A 20,944-nucleotide genomic window follows, 5' to 3' on the forward strand; every position below is an offset into this window, starting at 1 on the left:
CATATGACTTTTTACGGTCTGAGACTATACTTATGTCAAAACATATTATTTACAAAGATATTTTGACGTAACATATTTTTTCCTTTTCTGCCTTTTTAGATCCAAGAGATCACACTCATTTTCTCATTTATTTTACTACTAAACAATATTCCAAACCAACCAGAATTGTGGTAATTTGAATAGATCATATTTAACTTTGTCTACTGTGTAATTATATCCTATTTTTCCCCATTGGACCCGCACTGGAATTCTAAATTAATGCTTCAGAAGCACTGGGAGAATTTCCATTAATATCAGTGTTTTTCTGGCTCAAGCATGGAGTGTCTTGACCATATTTCCTAGGACTAAAAGTGTAGCAAGAGGTTTTCTCTATCAGAAAGGATCATTTAAATGTTTTAGATAGAGAGAACATCAATCAATATTAAATGTATTCATTTTCCCTTGTTCTTTGGTGTGCCTATTCCTCTGAGCAGTAAATTAAAAGGAACAGATGTATAACTTTGGAAGTTTTCCAGATTCTGTTTTTTTCTCCTAAGTGAAACATTAAGCTATGATTACTGTATACAGTGTTCTTCTCTCTCTGTAAGTTCCACTAAGGATCCTAATTCTGTTCTGTATACATTATGAATATATCAAAAAGAGGGAACTTTTTTTGAATTTTTTTTTTTTTTTGGTATTTGCATTGTCAACACCTATATCTGAGTTTGTCATTGAGTCTCACTTTACAGTCTGTGATGAGAAATAGATATTTTAGGGTGTGATTCACCTGAAGCTAAAGTAAACATTGGAAAAAAGTTAGATGGATCAGGTCCTAAACAACCTATTTCTCTCATAACAGCTTGTAAATGTTTTTACAAGTCTCTCCTTTCAAACATCACTTTCATAATTAAGGTTGCAATTTTGTTTGACTATAATCCTGAAGATAGTATTCTGAATATAATATAATCATAGAATCATGGAATAGTTTGGGTTTGAAGGGTCCTTAAAGGTCATCTGGTTCCAAAGCCCCTGACACGGGCAGGGATGCCAAAGACTAGACCGGGTTGTTCAGGGCCCTATCCAACCTTGAACACTTTCAGTGATGAAGCAACTTGCTCCAGTGCCTTGTTACCCTCTGAGCAAATTTCTGCCTAGTATCTAATTTAAATCTACTCTTTCCAGTTAAAGCCATTCCTTCTTGTCCTGTCATGGCACTTCTTGAGACAGAGTCCCTCGTTACCTCTAAGCCCACTTTAAGTACTGGAATGCTGCTCTAACATCTCCCTGAAGCCTTCTCTTCTCTAGGGTAAACAACCCTGACTCTCTCAGCATGTCCTCATAAGAGAAGTGTTTCAGTCCCCTGATCCTTATATACCGTAGTTATCTGTGTATTTTTATAATAACTCTAGAATTATCAGGATGTTCATTGAAATGGGTCTGGATCTACAGTTCATTTTAGGCTGACAAGTCTCTTTCCCTATTGTTTACTCTTGGAGAATGTCTCAGTCCCTGATTTTAGTCACCATTAGGTGCTTAAAGGGGCTAAGTTCATTCAATTATTGGTGAACAATACTCTAAGGCACATGGTGTGGCTCTTGGACGCATCTCTCTGTTGATTTTGTTTTCCAGTGTTTTTCTGTATTTCAGTTTGTACCCATTGTCTCTTGTCCTGTGAGCTGGGCACCACTGGCTTCATATTGTGTGCTTTATCCATCAGCTATTGACACACGCCAGTGAGATGCCCCCTCTCAGTAATGAAAGCCTTCTCCTGTCCAGACTGAACAATCTGTTCTTTCTCAGCCTCCCTCATAGGAAAGGTGCTTGAAGCCTTTCAATGTTTTTGTTCTTCACCACTGGACACAACACTCCAAATGTGTCTTACCAGGGCTGAGTAGAGGGCAGAGATCACATCCCTTGATCCCCTGTCAGCTTCTTCTAATGGAATCCAAGAGGCTGCTTTGCCATAAGAACACACTGCTGGTTTATAGTCAGCTTGACTGTACACCAGCTCACCCAGGTCCTTTTCTGCAGAGCTGCTTCCCCCAGGCCTTCCTCGTGCATGGAGATTATTCCTCCCCAGGTGAAGAACTTGACATTTCCCTTTTTTTGAACTTCGTAAGAATCCTGCCCATGAAATTTGCCATCCTTGTTGTGGTGTCACTGAATGGCAACACAAGCAGCTGGTGACTCAGACACTCTTCCTAGTTGTGTGCAATCTGCAAATGATTTTTCACATAGGTGCAGATATCAGTCCAATTCTTTATGCTTTTTTGACATTTCTGTTTAAATTGTTTACTACTGTAAAGTTCTGGAGTAGCTATGGAGGATGAGCACCTCCAACTGATTTGTAATGTGTGCAAAAGGGTTTTGTGTGTTAACTTCATGACAAAGAACACAGTAAGCTAAGATTTCAAACTATGATTGCAATTAACTTACTCATGAAGGTAAAATAATGAAAATAATAAATGCATTTATTTCTAAGACAGGATGAGAACAAAAAATGCTCATTGAAGAGTAAGAACTTTCAAACTGTTGAAGCACATCATAGCAACTGCAGAGAAAAGCTCCTAAGAGAATGCAAGGGTCTTAAATACTACAGTGATCAGCACTTGATGGTAATTAAATTAAAGTTCACTGTTGTAGTGCAGAAAATCATTATTACTGTAGTAATAAGAAATGTAATATAGGGAACTCAGATGGAAATCTGGAAATGTGAGTATTAAAATTATACAATTGGATATTCTTTATTATTTATTTTCTGTGAAAAAATTTGCAATTACAAAACTAAGTGAATTCACAATTCAGAGTATTAGAGCTTAAGGATATTTAAAAAAAAACCTCCACAGACTTAAAGCTGAAGCAAAATATTAAAGATAACAGTGGCTACAAATACAATAAAATTAATGAAAGAGCTTAACTGGAATGCATCCCCACTGTAGTTTCTGTTACATTTCAAAGACTGCATTTAGATTTCTTCTGCAACACTCACAGTGATTGCAAGTAATACTCCAGTAAATCCTAAAGGGAATTGCTATTTGTGGCAGTTATCTCTGCACAGAAGAATAAAAACAGAAAGAGTTTGGAAAATCCTTATAATGTGATAAAATGTTGTATGCAGGAGAAAATCATAAATATTGTGATTAATAGTGTGATTCATTCTTGAGTCAATGAAGTTGATTCAATGGGATGATGATGATGATTAAGACGAGAATACAGAGCAAAAGAAGTCAGGAGTCAGAAAACACGCTTTGTTTCCTGTATGCTACTTGGTGTAATATAAAATACCTTTTCCTACCTGTTTCTTTGGGCATGATTTCCTGTCTATCACCCTTGCTTCCTGGTAGAGATTAAATCTCTTCACCTGTAGAGTTTCAGGTCTTAGCATGGCCACTGTCTGTTCTCAACCTGAGAAGTAATGGGATCTTTGTAGACATAGCAGCCATTTCTTACATTAAATTAGTTACACAGGATCTGTCAGTTTAAACCACAATGCACAGCTGGCAGAGAAATGAATAAAATAAAAGAGTCCTCTTTGAAATTAAATATTTACCAAAATTTTAAAAAATTAATTTAATGTCAGATTAAATCACACAAATACATGCAAAATTATCACTTTGATATATTCCTGTAAGCAAAACAAAAAGGAAATGAGATGATTTGAGAGCAAGGAACAAGAAGGGGAATTTTTTTATGATTAATCTGTAGAAAGAATTACAGTGGTAGAGGATAGTAACATATTGTGCCAGACTGGGAAAACTGAAAATGGAGATATGCTCATTAAATACAGAAAGGAGGACTCTGGGCACATTTTTTAAAATATTTACTTTCCATCCAAAGTGCATTTATTTTTAATTTTTTATTATGATGGTGATGATGATGATGATGATGATGGATATAAGTTTAGATTACAGTTGTGGGTACAATGTAACAGATGGTGAAAAGCAGCTTGCATACTTTAGTGAGGATTCAGTGACTGAATATGAGCTCCATATTTTCGAATACTGCGTAATGGCGAAAACCTTTCCGGTAGTAATACAAGAGAGAGATTTTACAAGTGCTTTTTTTTCCCCCCCTTGCTAATTTCAGAACAGGTTTTAGCAGACAGCCTGAAGGCAACTGCCTATTCACAATGAAATTGTCTCCATAGGTTAGTTAGGGTAGGCCTTCTTTGGGCTGTTGACTTAATCATTGATCAGTATTTCTCCTTATCAAGGTTATAAGAAAGGGGAAATAGTTGTTATAAGGTTGTTTTGCATTGAGCAATTTATCTTAGATTAGAAATCATGTAGTATACTGATGAAAAGTGGGTTTATTCCTCTACAAATATTTTGTTCTGTGAATGATATTATTCTCAAGGAAGATGATGTTGAGGAACAGCTTTTTTATTGGCTATTGAAAAACTATTTTAGATTTACATCTAAAATACTCCTGTAATTCTGTTTTTACTAGTATGAAATTGGACTACTTTTCCAGTTGAAATGCAGGCCTTTGGAAAAGACAAATGAGCTATCTGAGCAGTTGTTTGGATGGGTTATTTAGTAATGTTCATGAACTCCCTGTGTGCTGCCTCCTGTAAAATCTCTGCTTGCTGTGATCTGTGAATACCTTGCAGTGTATCAGAGAGAGACTACACATTTGTCTCAGGGTTATAGATTTCAAATGAGAAAGACTAAAGGGAGCCTTATGAGACGCAGTGAAGGGCTTCTGTCCTTCCTTGGCTTTAGTTCCATACCTCCAAGAAATGAAAGCACTGTTGCCCTCCACTTTAATTCATTTTCTCCTATGACAAACAAGGATTTATTACAGTACATCTTATTAGTGTACTATAAACCGACCTGAACACTGAGCACCATTTGTAATGGAATAGATGCCAAAGGCTGCCACCATCCCTCTTTCTGCACATAACATTGAAACAAGTTGCTCCTGCTTGTAGAAAGCTGGCTCTAATCTAGCCTTCCAAAAGCAAGATGCTTATTGTCGAATTTTCATTCATTTATTATTACTCCCTGCTAAAGGGTATGATTTTACACATTTCTCCTTTGATGATTGCTTTTAAAAGTCCTGCTTACACTTAATATTGTGGTTTAACAGTTACGGTGGTCTGAAGATGATCATCACACCAGTGAGTGGTGCACAACAACTAATGTGCTGGTGTGCACGTTAGCAACAAATGAAACCAATATGCAATTGTATGTAAGTTGAAAAGGAATTCACTCAGCTTGGTGACCAGAGTCACCAGGATAAAATGGTGCTCTGCAAGTGCAAGAGAAGGCACATATTCAAAATGTGACTTTTCTGTTAATGAACATGAGGGACGCTAGAAAATATTTTCTGTTTGATTAGTTATGAAACATATTTACCAACATTAACACATCTTCACATGTAATCATTCTCTTCTTTCAAAAACTGGCAGTAAATTATATGTTCCTACTAAGACAGAACCCTGGTGGCCTTTAGCATTTCATTATTTCCACAGCAAAAATGGGGGAAGGGGGAAAGCAAGCACACTAAGGCCTATCTAAAAATGGTTTCCACTGCCCACTGGTTGAGAGTGGAAAATTTTACTCTTTTTATAGTAGACTGTGTCTGGATGATTGAATTATCATAGGACATTGATTTAATGCATATTTCCATAAACTTAGTTTTAAATGCCCTGGGATGTCCTGGGATCAATTGCTACTACAGAAAAACTAACCATTTGCGTATCTTTGGACCATTTGCTACTGAAAAACTGTAGAGTAATAGGGTCCATTTTTAGGAAATTATTAAATTGGTCTTGATTTACTTTTTCTGTAGGACATATTTCTGGGAAGATGGTCTGTTCTCTTGTTTTGCCTCACCTCTCTTAGTGATATGTTCTCACAGAACTTTATTTGGGCTTTTCTACATATTTAGGGCCTCATGTTTGATTAAAAAAAAAAAAAAGTTTCACTGACAAAGGAAGATGGAAAGTGTAGGAATTATTTAGAAACTTAGGACCTGAATTTGAGACTTTTGATTGTGAAAGCTGCTGTCAAATCCTAGCAAACTTCACATCCCATAAACATTTATAAGATAGACCTCTGTATATTTCTAGAGTTCTCTGGAACCAGCAAAAGCATAATAATGCCAAAACTTAGGCAAAGTGTAATCTCAGATCTCACTGAACTAATGGGGTTCCAGAATCTGACCCTTTATTTCCTTTAGAGGCTTTGATCTTCCAGGTGCTGTCCAAGTCTTAATGAAGTTATAGATTTGAATTCTTCATAAAGTATGTTTTCAGCTACCAATCTCTTTCAAAACAGCCAGAAGAGGACATAAAACATGCTGTGACAGCTCTCTGGTCTTTATAAAACTCCCTAGATCTTTGAAAGAGGCAAACATAATCCTTTCCTGTCTCTGAGAGTATCCATACTCAGTTGCTCTTGAATATATCAGCCTTTTTTAAATTAAACATCTCAGATTTACATCAGTATATTATATGTTGAATATCTTCAGGATAGAGGCTTTTGTCATAATGAGAAATTTGAGCTACACTTTGTGCAATATAATACAGAAATAACCAGAGCTCGTGTTCATGTTCCTCATCAATTGACTCAGTTGCCTGAAAAGAGATTTATATCTCCTTGGATAGCAGAACACTGGTATTTGCCTTAATTTGTGCTGAATCAGTTTTGGTATTAGAAGTGTTTAATCACACACAGGGATTCCTCAAGTTTCTAAGACGTTGGATGTTATTGGCCATTTCTCATTCTGAATGAAAAAGTAAAGCTCACAAACAAAAAAACCACAAAATGATCAAACCTCCCAAAACCATCAAAGACCCCCTAGCCTCACCTAAGTTCCCAAAACCAACCAACCAACACCAAGAACAGTTAAGAATTGTTCTAGCATTCTCATTTTTAGTTTTCACATTTACTTTTCCACAGTGAATAGCATTTCATTTTCCCGGCAGTTTTGACTGTTAAGAGTCAATTCAAATAGCCTGCATTTACTGGGTGTTTGATCTGGGTCCTGCTTAAACTATAGGTTTTATAGAAGAGAGTAGAGGTTTTATTAATGGTCTCTGTAATGCTGTGATGATTTCTGAGTCATTATCTCATTATTTTTACATCAGAACCCCAGAATCACTCAATATCTTGGTTTGGAAGGGACCCACAATGATTACCAAGTTCAATTCTCAGCCCTGCACAGAACATTTTCCAAACAGAGCATTGTCCAAACTTTTCCTGAACTCTGTCAGGCTGGTGCTGTGACCACTTCCTGGGGAGCCTCTTCCAGTGCCCAACCACCCTCAGGAAGAAGAACCTTTTTGTAATATCCAACATTAACCTCCCCCGACACAACTTAAGGCCATTCCCTCGGGTCCTGTCACTGGTCACCAGAGAGAAGAGATCAGTGCCTGCCCCTCTGCTTCCCTTCACGAGGAAGTTGTAACTGCAATGAGGTGTCCCCTCAGTCTCCTCTTCTCCAGGCTGACCACTCCACGTGACCTCAGCTGCTCCTCATACAGCTTCCCCTCAAGGCCCTTCACCATCTTCATTGCCCTCCTTTAGACACTCTCTAACAGCTTTATAACTTTCTTACATTGTGGCACCCAAAACTGCCCCCAGCATTCGAGGTGAGGCTGCCCCAGTGCAGAGCAGAGTGGGACAATCCCCTCCCTTGCCCGGCTGGTGATGCTGTGCCTGGTGCCCCCAGGACACTCTTGGCCCTCCTGGCTGCCAGGGCACTGCTGACTCGTGTACAACTTGTCACAAATCAGGATCCCCAGGTCCCTTTGTGCAGCCCTGCTCTCCAGCATCTCATTCCCCAGCCTGTCCATAACATCCAGGGTTGCTCCATCCCAGGTGCAGAATGCAGCACTTTCTCTTGTTGAACTTCATATTGTTGGTGGTTGCCAAGCCCTCGAACTTCTTGAGGTGTCTCTGCAGGACCTCTCTGCTTTTGAGGGAGTCAACAACTCCTCACCATTTAGTGTCATCAGCAAACTTAGAGTTCAAGTCCTGTATCAAAGTCATTTATGAAGATGTTGAAGAGCACTGGGTCTAAGATGGGGCCCTGCAGAATGTCACTAGTGAAAAAAGGCAAAAAGAAATTTAAAAATCAAATAAATAATAAATAATAAATAATAAATAAAAAGCAAAATAAATAAATAACCATGTACACTTCAGAGAGTAGGAAAGGTTAAAAAATATTCTGAATTAGAAGCTGATTTAGATACTTACAGGCTCAGGGTATGACTGCATATACTTTAGATATTATCTGGAAAAGCAGAGGACAACGTAAATTCTTTCGAGTAATGCCAAATAGAGAACACATTTGCCTAGGTAGAAATAGCTAGAAAATGAAGAACTGGAGGATCATTACTCTCTACTAACACTACTACTAATGGTTTTGGGCTCACATTTTCATGGTTAAAAGGACTATTATTTTTGTTATTACTTCTCCAAGGGTTACATTCTGATGGTCACTTTTCTGATGTGGAACAGTTAAAAGAACGGATGCACATTTTTTGCCAATAAGAAAAGCTGAAACAATAAAATGCTTGAGCATCCAACATGTCTTTTCCTTATAAGAAAAGTAAACAAATTGTGCTGGATAACTTTTTTTCCATCAGCAAGTAATCAGTAATTTGGAAAAGAAAATGTGAGATTTTTTGTGTTCCTGGAATCTCTAAACCACTGTTAGACAAGATTGTCATGTCAGATGATGGAGATTTAGTAGAAAAATAGAGATGAGTGTTACTCTGTAACTTTAGGCAGCAATTAAAAATGCAATAAAAGTCGACAAGGCATAGCAATCTGTTTTCATAGCAAGTCCTGTTCTAAAGCAGTTTCAGGTGAATACAAATCATCCACAGTAAAAATATGTCATTTCACTTGCACATGTGAACTTGAACTGTTTACCATACACAACTTCTATACAGAAAGACTAATCAAATATTCTCATTAATAAAACATCTAATTAAACTAGACTTCAGGCTTGTTGGAAATTATTTTCAAATTGATTCAAATTTCTGTAAACTTAGTTGTTATTAGATAGTTTCCACAACAATCATTGGAGTTTATTTATGTGTATTATTGTGATCTGTCTACTTCACTTATTCATGATTCATTATCCAAGCTCTGTGAATGTTTGGTTTTGTTAAACTTACTGAGGCCATTTTCAGGCTGAATAAATAAAATACAATTGTATGATATATAGCACTTTCTGATGCCAAGCATCCGCATTCTTAACTGAAAAAGTCAATTTATTTTGCATTCATCAAACGCTATTCAATCAAATTTCCAGTACATTCAAGTTTTTCAGAAAATGGAACCACTGTATCAAAATGAGTAACTCGGGCCAGAAGGGACATCAGGATGTCTCCAGTCCAAAACAAAATTTGCTCACAGCAGGGTCACCTCTACAGTCAGACCAAGCCTCTCAGAGCTTTATCCAGTTGGGTCTTGAACACCTCCAACTTTAACAACTTCAACCTGCCTATGGTCACTTGGAGCTGCAGTTAGGTCCCCATAAAGTCATCTCTGCTCTAAGCTGAATAAGCCCAGCTCCCCCAGACTCTCCTAACAGGACACGTGCTTCAGCCCCCACACAAGGATGAGACAAGTACAGGGAGAGATCACTCACCAGTTACTGTCATGGGCAAAACAGTTTCAGCTTGGAGAAATTAGCTGGATATATTACCAATCAAATCAAAACAGGATAATGAGAAACAAAACCAATTCTTAAAAAAACCTTCCTACCCACTCCTCCCTTCCTCCCAGGCTCAGTTTCACTCCTGCTTTCTTTACCTCTTCCCTGCCAGTGGCACTGGGGAACAGGGAATGGGGGCTGTGGTTAATATAAGGTCCCTACCACAGGAGACAGCCCACCAAAAACTTCTCCAGTGTGAGCCCTTCCCATGGGTTACAGTTCTTCACAAACTGCTTCAAGCATAGGTCCTTTCAACAGGGTGAAGTCCTCCAAGCATGGGTTTCTCCCCTTGCTCCCACAGGTTCACAAGTCCTGCCAGCAAACTTCTCCTAGTGTGGGCTCCTCTCTCCACAGGGTGACAGGTCCTGTCAGAAGTTTGCTCCAGAACAGGCTGCCCATGGGGTCACAGACTCCTCTGGGCATTCACCTGTTCAGTGTGGGATCCTGCATGGGCTGCAGGTGGATCTCTGCTCCACCAGGGACCGTCATGGACTGCAGGGGCACAACTACCTCACCACGGTCTTCCTCATGGGCTGTAGGAGCATCTCCTCCCACCCCTTCTTCACTGACCTTAGTGCCTGCACGGTTGTTCCTCTCACATTTTCTCAATCCTCTCTTTAGCTGCTGTTGTGCAGCAGGTTTTTTTCCCCTTCTTAATCCCAGAAGTGTTGCCACCATCACTGATGTGCTCAATGTTGGACAGTGGTGGGTCCGTCTTGGAGCCAGCTGGCACTGGCTCTGTCAGACATTGTGGAAACTTCCAGTTCTCCTCACAGAAGCCACCCCTGTATCCCTCCTGCTGCCCAAACCTTGCCATCCACATCTAATACACTGGAGTACAAATATATTAGCATGAGGACAGTACTGTGTTATGGGCTACTGATTGCACAATGGAGTGCTATAAACATAATATGACTATCACAACTGCACCTGCTAAATTTTTTTAACCACAGTGTATAGCTAATTGCACCTTTTCACCCTGTGGTTTCTTTGTGGGATATGCAGTATAAAATTGTTACAAAGCATCGCTTTAGTTTGTGAGTAATAAAAGAAAGACCCCTGGGTTTATCAGGTAACTGTTTGTGAGTTTCTATCCTATTTATTTACAGACCTGTTACCTCCTTGTTTTACTTCCCCTAACCCACCACCACACACATTTCTTTTAGACAGGAACGTTATCATCTTGCAATTCAGAGGTATGCCATAAGACTAAATGCATGGTGCCTTTTTCAGATACTAGGTAGACAGTCATCATGTAAGTAGCCTGAGTAGAAATGTTGCAGGATTGATGCATGTCACAACAAATCTGGATGTTAACAGGGAGTTAAGAAAGAAAAAATACAGGAAAACTAGCATTGTATTTTCCCTTCATATTACCCTAAGGATAATGGTTATTTTAGTATAGACATATATTTTTGACATAAAATTTTTCCATCCAGAGATTTATTTTCCATCTATTATACCATTCTTAACTGGGAACCTGACATGAAGCTTTCTCAGCTGAAAATTCTCTCTAAATGGTCTAAGTGAGCAGAACTCCATGGTGTAATATAATGTAAAAAAAGTACTGACCATTTATAAATGCTGTTAATTCCAGTGATTATGTCCATATTCCAAAACCAGCCCCTAGGTATTACATTTAAACATTATCCTCCTCCCAATACTCTGGCTCGAGAAAAGGGTATGTCAAGAGTGGTTCTAAACAGTGACTATAAGGCTACAAATACCTGTCAGCATGTTCTAAAATTACTATCTTTTCTTGGTGAAACCTGAAGCACAGAACAAATTGGGCAGCAAAGTAAAATGTTGACATAACCAGCTACAACAGTGAGGAAAGCAAAAGATGTTCCTCTGCATATCTACCCCATGAGAGAACACTGGCATAAATTAAATTGCTTAAACAAGTGAACAAATTTGAAGCAGAAATCCTACACTAAGAAAACTACTGCACATGTCTAGGTCTTCAGATGTCTTATTTATTTTGGAAAAAGCTAAAATTTAGAGTGTGCGTGCACATACTCTATATGCACATACTCATTCATTCATATATATGTATATATATATGTACACACATAATATGATCCCCTACATCAAAACTTATTAGTTTTGTACCAAAAATGTTGTTGAACTATGAATGGAACTTGTGGCACACGTCTTCATATCTACTAGTTCCATTCACTAGAGAACAAAAGAATTGTTCCCTTGTAGTACTGGTCAGTTTGATAAAAATAACAATAAAGAATGGAAAAAAGATACAAATGGAAAGTGGGAGATAAATATTAAATATTAAATATTAAAGATGAGATTGTTGAGTGAATGGGCAGCAGCCCCCATGGAGAAGGATTATGAAAGAATAACCAGGATAATTTAAAGTGTCCAGAGTTATGTTAGTTTTGCTTATAAGAAGAAATTGTTATAAAATTGTTACTATCTGACCACAAAAAAACCACAGTCTTATGAAAAGCAGGTCATACATATCCTTTTTAGATTAAAACATCAGAAATGTACATAATGATCACTTCTGTTGATTGAAATTTTGATTTCTCATCATATTCAGTATGCTTGAATTCAATGTCACTGACTGTGACTGAGTAAAACATTTGGTTTTCTTTTCAAAATCTACATGATTTCTGCCCTATGGAGGTTGTATTATTAGTAATTTTACTACTTAATCATGTACTCTGCCCTTCTTTACCATACAACCAAATAGAGAAAGATGTAAGCAACTAGTATTTGTTAATGGAACCTAAATGTGAATTTAAAAATTCCTATAGCAGACACATACAGTACCACCAATAACTGATGACTCAGTTAGTGAAAATCCAAAATCTTTTGAGAATACTATTTTAAGATAGATCACTAAGAAATATTTTCAAAAGTAAGAGACCTCCAATGAAGAAAAGTAATGACTCCTCAGCAGATCCCTTTTAAACATATGCATTTATAATCTTAGTTTAGTAAAAACACAAGGAAATTAACTTGAAACATAACTCACAAAAACAGAGGCTAAAATTATACGAATTATAATTTTGCTTTAGGCAAAGAGTTTATATATGAGTGGTCACTTTGGCTCAGCAGTCTAATAACTGTGTATCAGGTCAGTTTGTCCTAAACTTTTTATCTACTTCTGAAATTTAGTGAAAATAGTGAAAACTTTACCTAGAACCTTAAGAAACATAGTTTCTTGTGAAAATTTGTGTCTATTGAAAAAATGCATAAATATGAATTAGGAAATGAGTAACAGCCACCCTTGTGCTTTTTACTGCACACAAAACAGGAATTGTTACTTGACCTTGAGGCTACCTGGTACAACACAGCCTGTGCCCATAGAGCTAAAATAGGTGTTTGCCTTCACAACACGTGTTGCAGACTCCAAATCATGTCTGGCCACTTCATTTAAGAGTGGGTCAAAACAACACCAGGGACTGTGCCAATAGTTCAGCTCCCTAGGAGATCCTGACCTGTCTAGTTTAAGATATCAGGTTTGTACCACTTAGAAAATTATTCAGTTCACTGGTATAGTTACTGCTACTTTTTCTAAACTCTGGCCTTAGGTATGCTCAGATGTTTTGTTTGAGAATATCCTAGGTTTATACACATCTCTTTCCGGGAGAGATTACCTTTATGAGTGTCAAGGCTACTGTAGCGAGCCCAGCTGTAATGGATGTAGTGTAGAATGGATTCAGGACAGCTGGATTCTGTTAATCAGCTAGCCTAGCATATGATGCTGGGGAAACCACTCACATTATATCTAAACCGTGATAGCTCACCTAGTCATTCCCTGGTAAATCCAGACCAAAATGGCAACAATAAGAGGAAATCTGGTAAACAAGCATGGATGAGCTACAGCAGGATGAATCCAGGTCCTCAACGTGGATAATTATCAAAAAAACAGAGACACATCTGTTTATCTGTGAGATAACCTGATTTCACCTTGAGCCCACTTTTCTCAGGGTATTTTGCAGATTAGTAGTATCTGGGAACATATCACTGCTCCAGCTACTGAGAAATAACACCGTCTTCAAGACAGACATATTTAAGCTGGTGCTGATTTTAATTGAAAAATTAGAAAAAACTTATTAAAATGGTTTGGTACTTGATTACTTTGGTCACAAGCTTAATAACTTATGAACATAGTTTTGTGGTGAGTAATTACAAGTTTGTGGATATCTGACATGTGGCTCATTGGAATTCCAACACAAACTTTAAGGAAGGACTTTTTTTTTTTATGACTATGATTGAAGGTATTATAAAAATAAAGCAGAAATTATAGTAAAAAAAGCTTCCCCAAATCTCTTCCAAACCCAGTCTTTGCAGAACAGAAAAAGGATATATAAAACACACCTAGTGCTGAAGTTTAAAATTGCCCTTTCTTATTTAGCTTGATTTACTGCCCCTTTTACATAAGTGTCCAGCTGTGTTGTGTTATATCGCCAACTGCTGACACGTCATCCTCAGGTATTGCCCAAAGACACGATGTTAAATAATCGCTGGCATTACTCCAGGGAATTCCTAGTTAAAGTTCCACAGAAAGCACGGATGTTATTAAACACTTTTTTCCCTTCAGTTTTTTCTGCACACTACCAGACTCAGTTTCATACACACACACACACACACACACAAAAATTACTTGCTTTATTTTATATGCCATACACGTTTCTCCTTCCATATGCATCTTCTAGTCAGTAAAAAATACCAGAACTGTAAATTAAGAAGCCAGAGCTCAACTTTGTGCTCAATTCAATGCACCGATGTGTGGATGAAAGGGCCCATCTACTCAGATGAGTAATAGGGACCATTTTGAATTCCATCTGTTAAAGGAAAATCTGTGAAAAAGACTGAGCAATATCACTACTTGGATAATAGTAATAAATCCTTGTGGACATAACTTTTCACTATGTCATATATCTTCAGTTTGAAAAACTTTGCTGAAAGGAAAGAAAATGTTCAGATTTTTTTGATGTATAGGTGAAAGGATGACACCACTACTACAAGTTTTCCGCTGAGCTCAAATTTCACCATGTGTACACCATATGAAAACAAGTTTGGGTAAATTGAATTTATGACTTACAGAATTAATCTTAATTCATATTACAGTGAAACTTATGGAATTTTCATCAAGCTAAAAAGTTCATAAATCTAGCTGTAGATAAATTTTTGATGGCACAGTTAGCTGGCTGGCTGTAAATGGAAGGGAAACCTTTAGCCAATGAAATTTTCAGTGGCTGCTGACTTTAAACGTTTTGTGAAATCTACATTAGAAACCTGTAGTCTGTTTTAAAATAACATTGTATGGCATTATCCTTGTTTTGATAGGACAGGTCAGTGTTTGGGAAAAAAACAGTCCTAGGAATATGAAAAAAATAGGAACTGCACTTAAGAAAATGCAAATGCAAACTAATAAGTAGCATCAATTCAGAATAGCTATTACTACCCTTTGGTATCATCATGAGGCTAAACTCTTTCCTTATTAGAATGTGCTCTTCAGCTTCTTATTATTTTGATTCCCCAAATGTGCTGGATAAGTAGACAACATAGGACACTCTTATTTTATTCCCTGTAGTCATTCTTTACCATGTGGTTTGCCAAATTATTATGTATATAGGACTAATCTCTAGAAGCAAAGCTACAAGTCTGTAAGAATTTAAAGCACAAGATGGAAACTATGTGCATTACTGTTTCTACTCATCTGGGATGAGAGTACAGGAAGATAACTAAAATTGCAGGTCCTTCTATAGACTCAGACTACTCCTCTCAGTAACTGGGTCCTTTTCAAAATATCTATTTAACTCAAATCAATTAAAGAATAAATGAGCAGCTAGGTGGTCCGTCTGCACATGTCTAATTGCTTGTCTGGTGTGGAAGTTCTGTCTCTAATATCTCTGCACTGCAAGAAAGCTAGTATCCCTTAGAGAGGGATGACTAATGTCTATTAAAAATATTTTAATGAACTTCTGAATTTCTGGGGGAGGTGTCAGAGTTTAATGGCAGATTTTTGCTCACACAGCTGTCTGTGCACATTTTAGGTGCACTATTATCTATTACACTCATAGAGAGTAACAGCATGGTGCTAAGTATATTTGCTGGCTTTGCAGGAGATTGAAGCTCAGTTTTCTGTTCTGTTGGACTCTTACCATGAGCTTAAGCATGGTTATTCTAGAAAATGAGCCATAGCTACTAAACTGGTTTGGAATCTGGTCTGTCTTTTGTAAGGTTTTGTTTCTAAATTTTTAGAGTTCAAAACTGGAAACTCAGAAACCTTAGCAAAAGGGGAATAACATTTCACTTAGTTTCATTTGCGCTGAATTTAAACATAAACTAAGAGCACAATTAAGATTCCACTCCTAAATCACTTTATATTTACTCTATTTCCTGAATGCAAGTCCAAGCAAAAATGTTGTAGACTTCAAACCTGCAACATACACTAAGGTCAAAGCTGGATTAGATAACAAGTCTGTGCTCTGCTCTTTACTGTGTCCGAATAACCCCAAACTTTATGTTAATTGCTGTAAAGATCCAATCTGAAATGAACTTATTTCTCTTTCCTACAGCATGCCTTTTTTTCAAAAGAATTGTTAAGCAGTGTTATTGAATGGATTGATTTAACAACAAAGCCCATATTTAACTGGTCATTGGCCTATAACGTTAGCAACAGTTGTGTAAAGCTCTGTCTCTTGGGTAGACAGCAGGATTAGTATCTACATGACATGACATGGTCAAAATCTAGTGAGATCATTATATTTTAATAAGACAGAAGCAGCATCTTGTGGTATTTTTGTCTTTTCTGTGAAGATTCAGATGGGAATAACAGTAGAACCACTGAAATGAAGAAAATGGACAAAGTAGGTTTATCATGTTATCTGTTGTCAGTAAATCAAGATCAACAATTGCAAAGCTCTGTTGCATCATAAGTTTGATTCCAGAGAAAAGGGATTCTGATCTTGATTAGAGGTGAATGCTACCTGAATGTAAAGAATACCCAGATATAAATTGGCTGAGCATGAGGCTGTGTTGTCAGAGCCTCTGCTGGAAAAACATAATGAATTAAACAAAAATTATCTATGTGGAACTGTGATTCTCAGTAAGGATGCACTGTCAGTCCACAGAGGAGATTCTAAGCCATTCGGTCATCAGATTCCTCTGTATCCTGAAAAGTAAACTGTAAATCAAAAAAGTACATAGATCCAATATGTTAAATTAAAAAGAACACAGCACGAACGTTTTATGGATTTTAGAAACTAACCATTGTTGCAGAAATTTGATATTTTTTTGTGCTACAGCCCACAAAACCAACCACTTACAAATTTAGCATGGATATAACACAGACTTAGAATAGCTACCACAGAAAGTGGGTAACACAAGATTTTATTCATTGATTCTTTTTTCCTGTTATTTTGAAGGATCTAGAAGGAAAGAGCTAGCCAGTATTTTTAATTTCTGACTCAAAGCTGAGATTCTTCTTTTTTTCCTCCAGTATTTTATTGCAATGTAGAAATGTTCCAGCCTTATTTCTCAGATTTTTGCCTTTTTTCAGCTCTATGAAGAGGTTTTAAAAGATCAGATGAAGACTCTCTGATAGTCCATAACAGAAAGAGGGGATTTTTAGAATAAGGACAGCAAGGGTTTCTGATTCAAAGACTGAATGATATCTACCTGAAGAAAAGTGTGATTGAATGAGTATAATAATTAAAGACATCATCCCTTCTTTTACAAACAAAGAATGGACGGAAAGGACGGTTAAGTCAAACCTACGTGCTGATTAAATATTTGTGATAAGGTGAATAGCTTTGATTTACTGCAAATTCTGTTAAGAGTTTGTTCAGGACTTGATGAGGAAGAAGGAAGAGAGATCATCTGGAAAGAGACTATTGAAAACATTTTATCCTTGCAAGAATAGATGTTTGGCTGCAGGCAAGCAAACATACTATAGAATTTGACAATCATGAACTCTCTCTTCATCCACTGTTTAAAACCAGCACTTTGCTCCAATCTTTCCTCAGTACATCTGTTAGAAGATAAATAAAATCTTCTAAATAATTTTCAGTTCATTGACACAACCTGAAAGCTGCCTGCTTTTATTCCACTAAGAAAACTAGTTTTTAAAAAGTTTGCTTTCTTTCACTTTCTTTCTCTTTCCCTTTCTTTCTTCCTTTCTTTCTTTCTTTCTTTCTTTCTTTCTTTCTTTCTTTCTTTCTTTCTTTCTTTCTTTCTTTCTTTCTTTCTTTCTTTCTTTCTTTCTTTCTTTCTTTCTTTCTTTCTTTCTTTCTTTCTTTCTTTCTTTCTTTCTTTCTTTCTTTCTTTCTTTCTTTCTTTCTTCTTCCTTTCTTTCTTCCTTTCTTCCTTTCTTTCTTTCTTCCTTCCTTTCTTTCTTTCTTTCTTTCTTTCTTTCTTTCTTTCTTTCTTTCTTTCTTTCTTTCTTTCTTTCTTTCTTTCTTTCTTTCTTTCTTTCTTTCTTTCTTTCTTTCTCTCTTTCTTTCTCTCTTTCTTTCTCTCTTTCTTTCTCTCTTTCTTTCTCTCTTTCTTTCTCTCTTTCTCTCTCTCTTTCTCTCTTTCTCTCTCTCTTTCTCTCTTTCTCTTTTCTCTCTTTCTCTCTTTCTCTCTTTCTCTTTCTTTCTCTCTTTCTCTCTTTCTTTCTTTCTTTCTCTCTTTCTCTCTTTCTCTCTTTCTCTCTTTCTCTCTTTCTTCTCTTTCTTTCTCTCTTTTCTCTCTTTCTTTCTCTCTTTCTTTCTCTCTTTCTTTCTCTCTTTCTCTCTTTCTTTCTTTCTCTCTTTCTTTCTTTCTCTCTTTCTCTCTTTCTCTCTTTCTTTCTCTCTTTCTTTCTCTCTTTCTCTCTTTCTCTCTTTCTCTCTTTCTCTCTCTCTTTCTCTCTTTCTTTCTCTCTTTCTTTCTCTCTTTCTCTCTTTCTCTCTTTCTTTCTCTCTTTCTCTCTTTCTTTCTCTCTTTCTATCCTTCTCTCCTTCTCTCCTTCTCTCCTTCTCTCCTTCTCTCCTTCTCTCTCTCCTTCTTTCTTTCTCTCCTTCTCTCTTTGTCTCTTTCTTTCTCTCTCTTTCTTTCTTTCTTTGGTGAAGTTAGTGGCCCTAGGATCTCTCTGTGCTGAATGAAGCACACAGTATCAGCAAGAGAGACATGTTTTTTCTACTCACAATAATTCAATACTCCTAAATCTAATCACAGTAATACCAGGAAGCTGGTTGGAAACCACTGAGTAATTTGGAATTGGCCTTAAGCACGAGAGCTCTGCAAGCTTTTCATTGACACTTCATAGTATGAGAATTAGCAAGGCATTGTTTTTTTCACTCTAAGTTAATGCTCTAGGGATGAAAGATTTGTCACAGGCATCTTTCAGGACAAGTCTTGACAGAAATCCTTCCAAGTCTAGGAAGAGAATCAGCTTTCTTTGTCATAGCAATATCAGTAACAAAAACCAGAACATCTCTGCAATTTACCTACAGTGTACTGCTGGAGACATTCCGGAAAACGTCTGAGTGGGTTAAGTAAATCAGGATATCTCACAATACTTTATTGTAGCTTCATATATAGTATTTCTTCCGTATGTTTTAGCTACAAATCTTTTCTTATGTTGCTAAAATTATTCTGGGTAAGGTTTCTTTCTGAAGCTGTTAACTGTGTTTTGTGGAATATTTCCTCCTCTTTTCTTCCATCTTACTACTTTCCTTTCCTCTCTTGATGAACTCTCTGACAGATTTAATCTCAGCAAGGTAAATAGTCCCTTAATGATCTTCATGCTATTTTATTCCATGTCCTTAGTTGAGGCTGATAAAAAGGTTTCTTTTCATTGGGCTGATTTTCTTTATGTGGATAATTTTTCTGTAGAAAACTGTGTCTAACAGATGGCTTCAATTGAACTGCCAAGGAGCCTTCAAAGGATAACAAGTTTGAGGCACTGGACACTGTTAAACTAAGTTAAAAACAGCTGAAATCTTAACCTAGAGCTGATTAATCCTCAAAGATTAAAATGATTTATAAATTTCCATGAACTGTACTTTTAGCTATTTTTAAATACTTATTTTTCTTTAAGAACTTATAACTTTAATCAGACCACTTCATGTTTCAGATCTGGAAATCATGGGAAGATATCATAAATTATTGGAAATTAAGTACAAAAATTACTTTAAATCTCTTCTTATGTGCATATGTAAGTACTACTGTGACTGAGCTGGTGTTCCAGAATCTTTGCAACTCAGAAAGAAATTTTTAGTTTTAAAAATAAATCTATGAATGCAAACCAAGTATAATTTGTTGCTGAAAAATAAAAACCAGTTTAATCTTGTGTCTATACCTCTGTTTTGTCTCTATGCTTATAATTACCAAGAAAAAGAGATTGTGAACATTTCTTACTGACTTTGTAACTTTATTTGTATTTTCTGTACAACTGCAATAAAATTCTTGCCTTCCAGACAAGTTCAGAGAAGGAAAGGAAAGAACATTCTTCAACAATATAAATATTATAGATATTTTGCTGAGATACGTCAATTTTAGGAAATAGCCTTGAGATCCTTATGTTGTCACCAAGAATATAACTTTTTTTTTTATTCTGAGTGGATTTATTACTCATGAAAGATACCAGACTGATAATAATGAAAATAAAATCACTTTATTAATTGACATATATACTTCAACGCTGACCTGCAAATGCTTTTTCAAAGGGAGGGAAATAGTCAGATAGTAACTTTCAGCTAGACCATATCATATTCAGTGAATAATATTTTACTGTAGAAGGAGTCCACTGAGACTATATTTAATAAAGAGCAGCTGATAATGTAGGGGTAGTAAGTACCTTCCTTTTAACTGTGTCAAATAGATGAAGACATGAAGTTACAAAATGGGAACTTTGTACATTCCATGAATTTTGTGGCAAATCTGTATCATGACAGCTGTTTATTCTGGTTGACACAGTCAAGAAAAGTTTCTTTACACCATGCAAGGTCAGTTTTCAGAGTTCAGTCTGGCTCACGTTTTAGAGCAAAGTCCTTTCAGCCCATGGACACAAAGTTGTCTCACACACTTCAGTTTGGCTTCACCACATTGTTTTTCAGTGATGAAAGAGTTTTAAGGATTCAAACAATTTATTTTGAAACAGTAGTCAGGTGTTGGACATTTCAGAGACAGTCAGAAGTTTCTCTATGATTTGCATATAAGAATTTCTTCTAAAATAATTTCAAAATAAAGGATGGGTTTTTTCTAACCTCAGGCAAGCTCTGATTGTATACACAGTACTACAAGGATATTGCACCTCTGATACACATTACATTTTCTTCCGTGTAAC

The sequence above is a fragment of the Aphelocoma coerulescens genome, chromosome 1 (assembly GCF_041296385.1).
Source record: "Aphelocoma coerulescens isolate FSJ_1873_10779 chromosome 1, UR_Acoe_1.0, whole genome shotgun sequence".
NCBI lineage: Eukaryota > Metazoa > Chordata > Aves > Passeriformes > Corvidae > Aphelocoma > Aphelocoma coerulescens.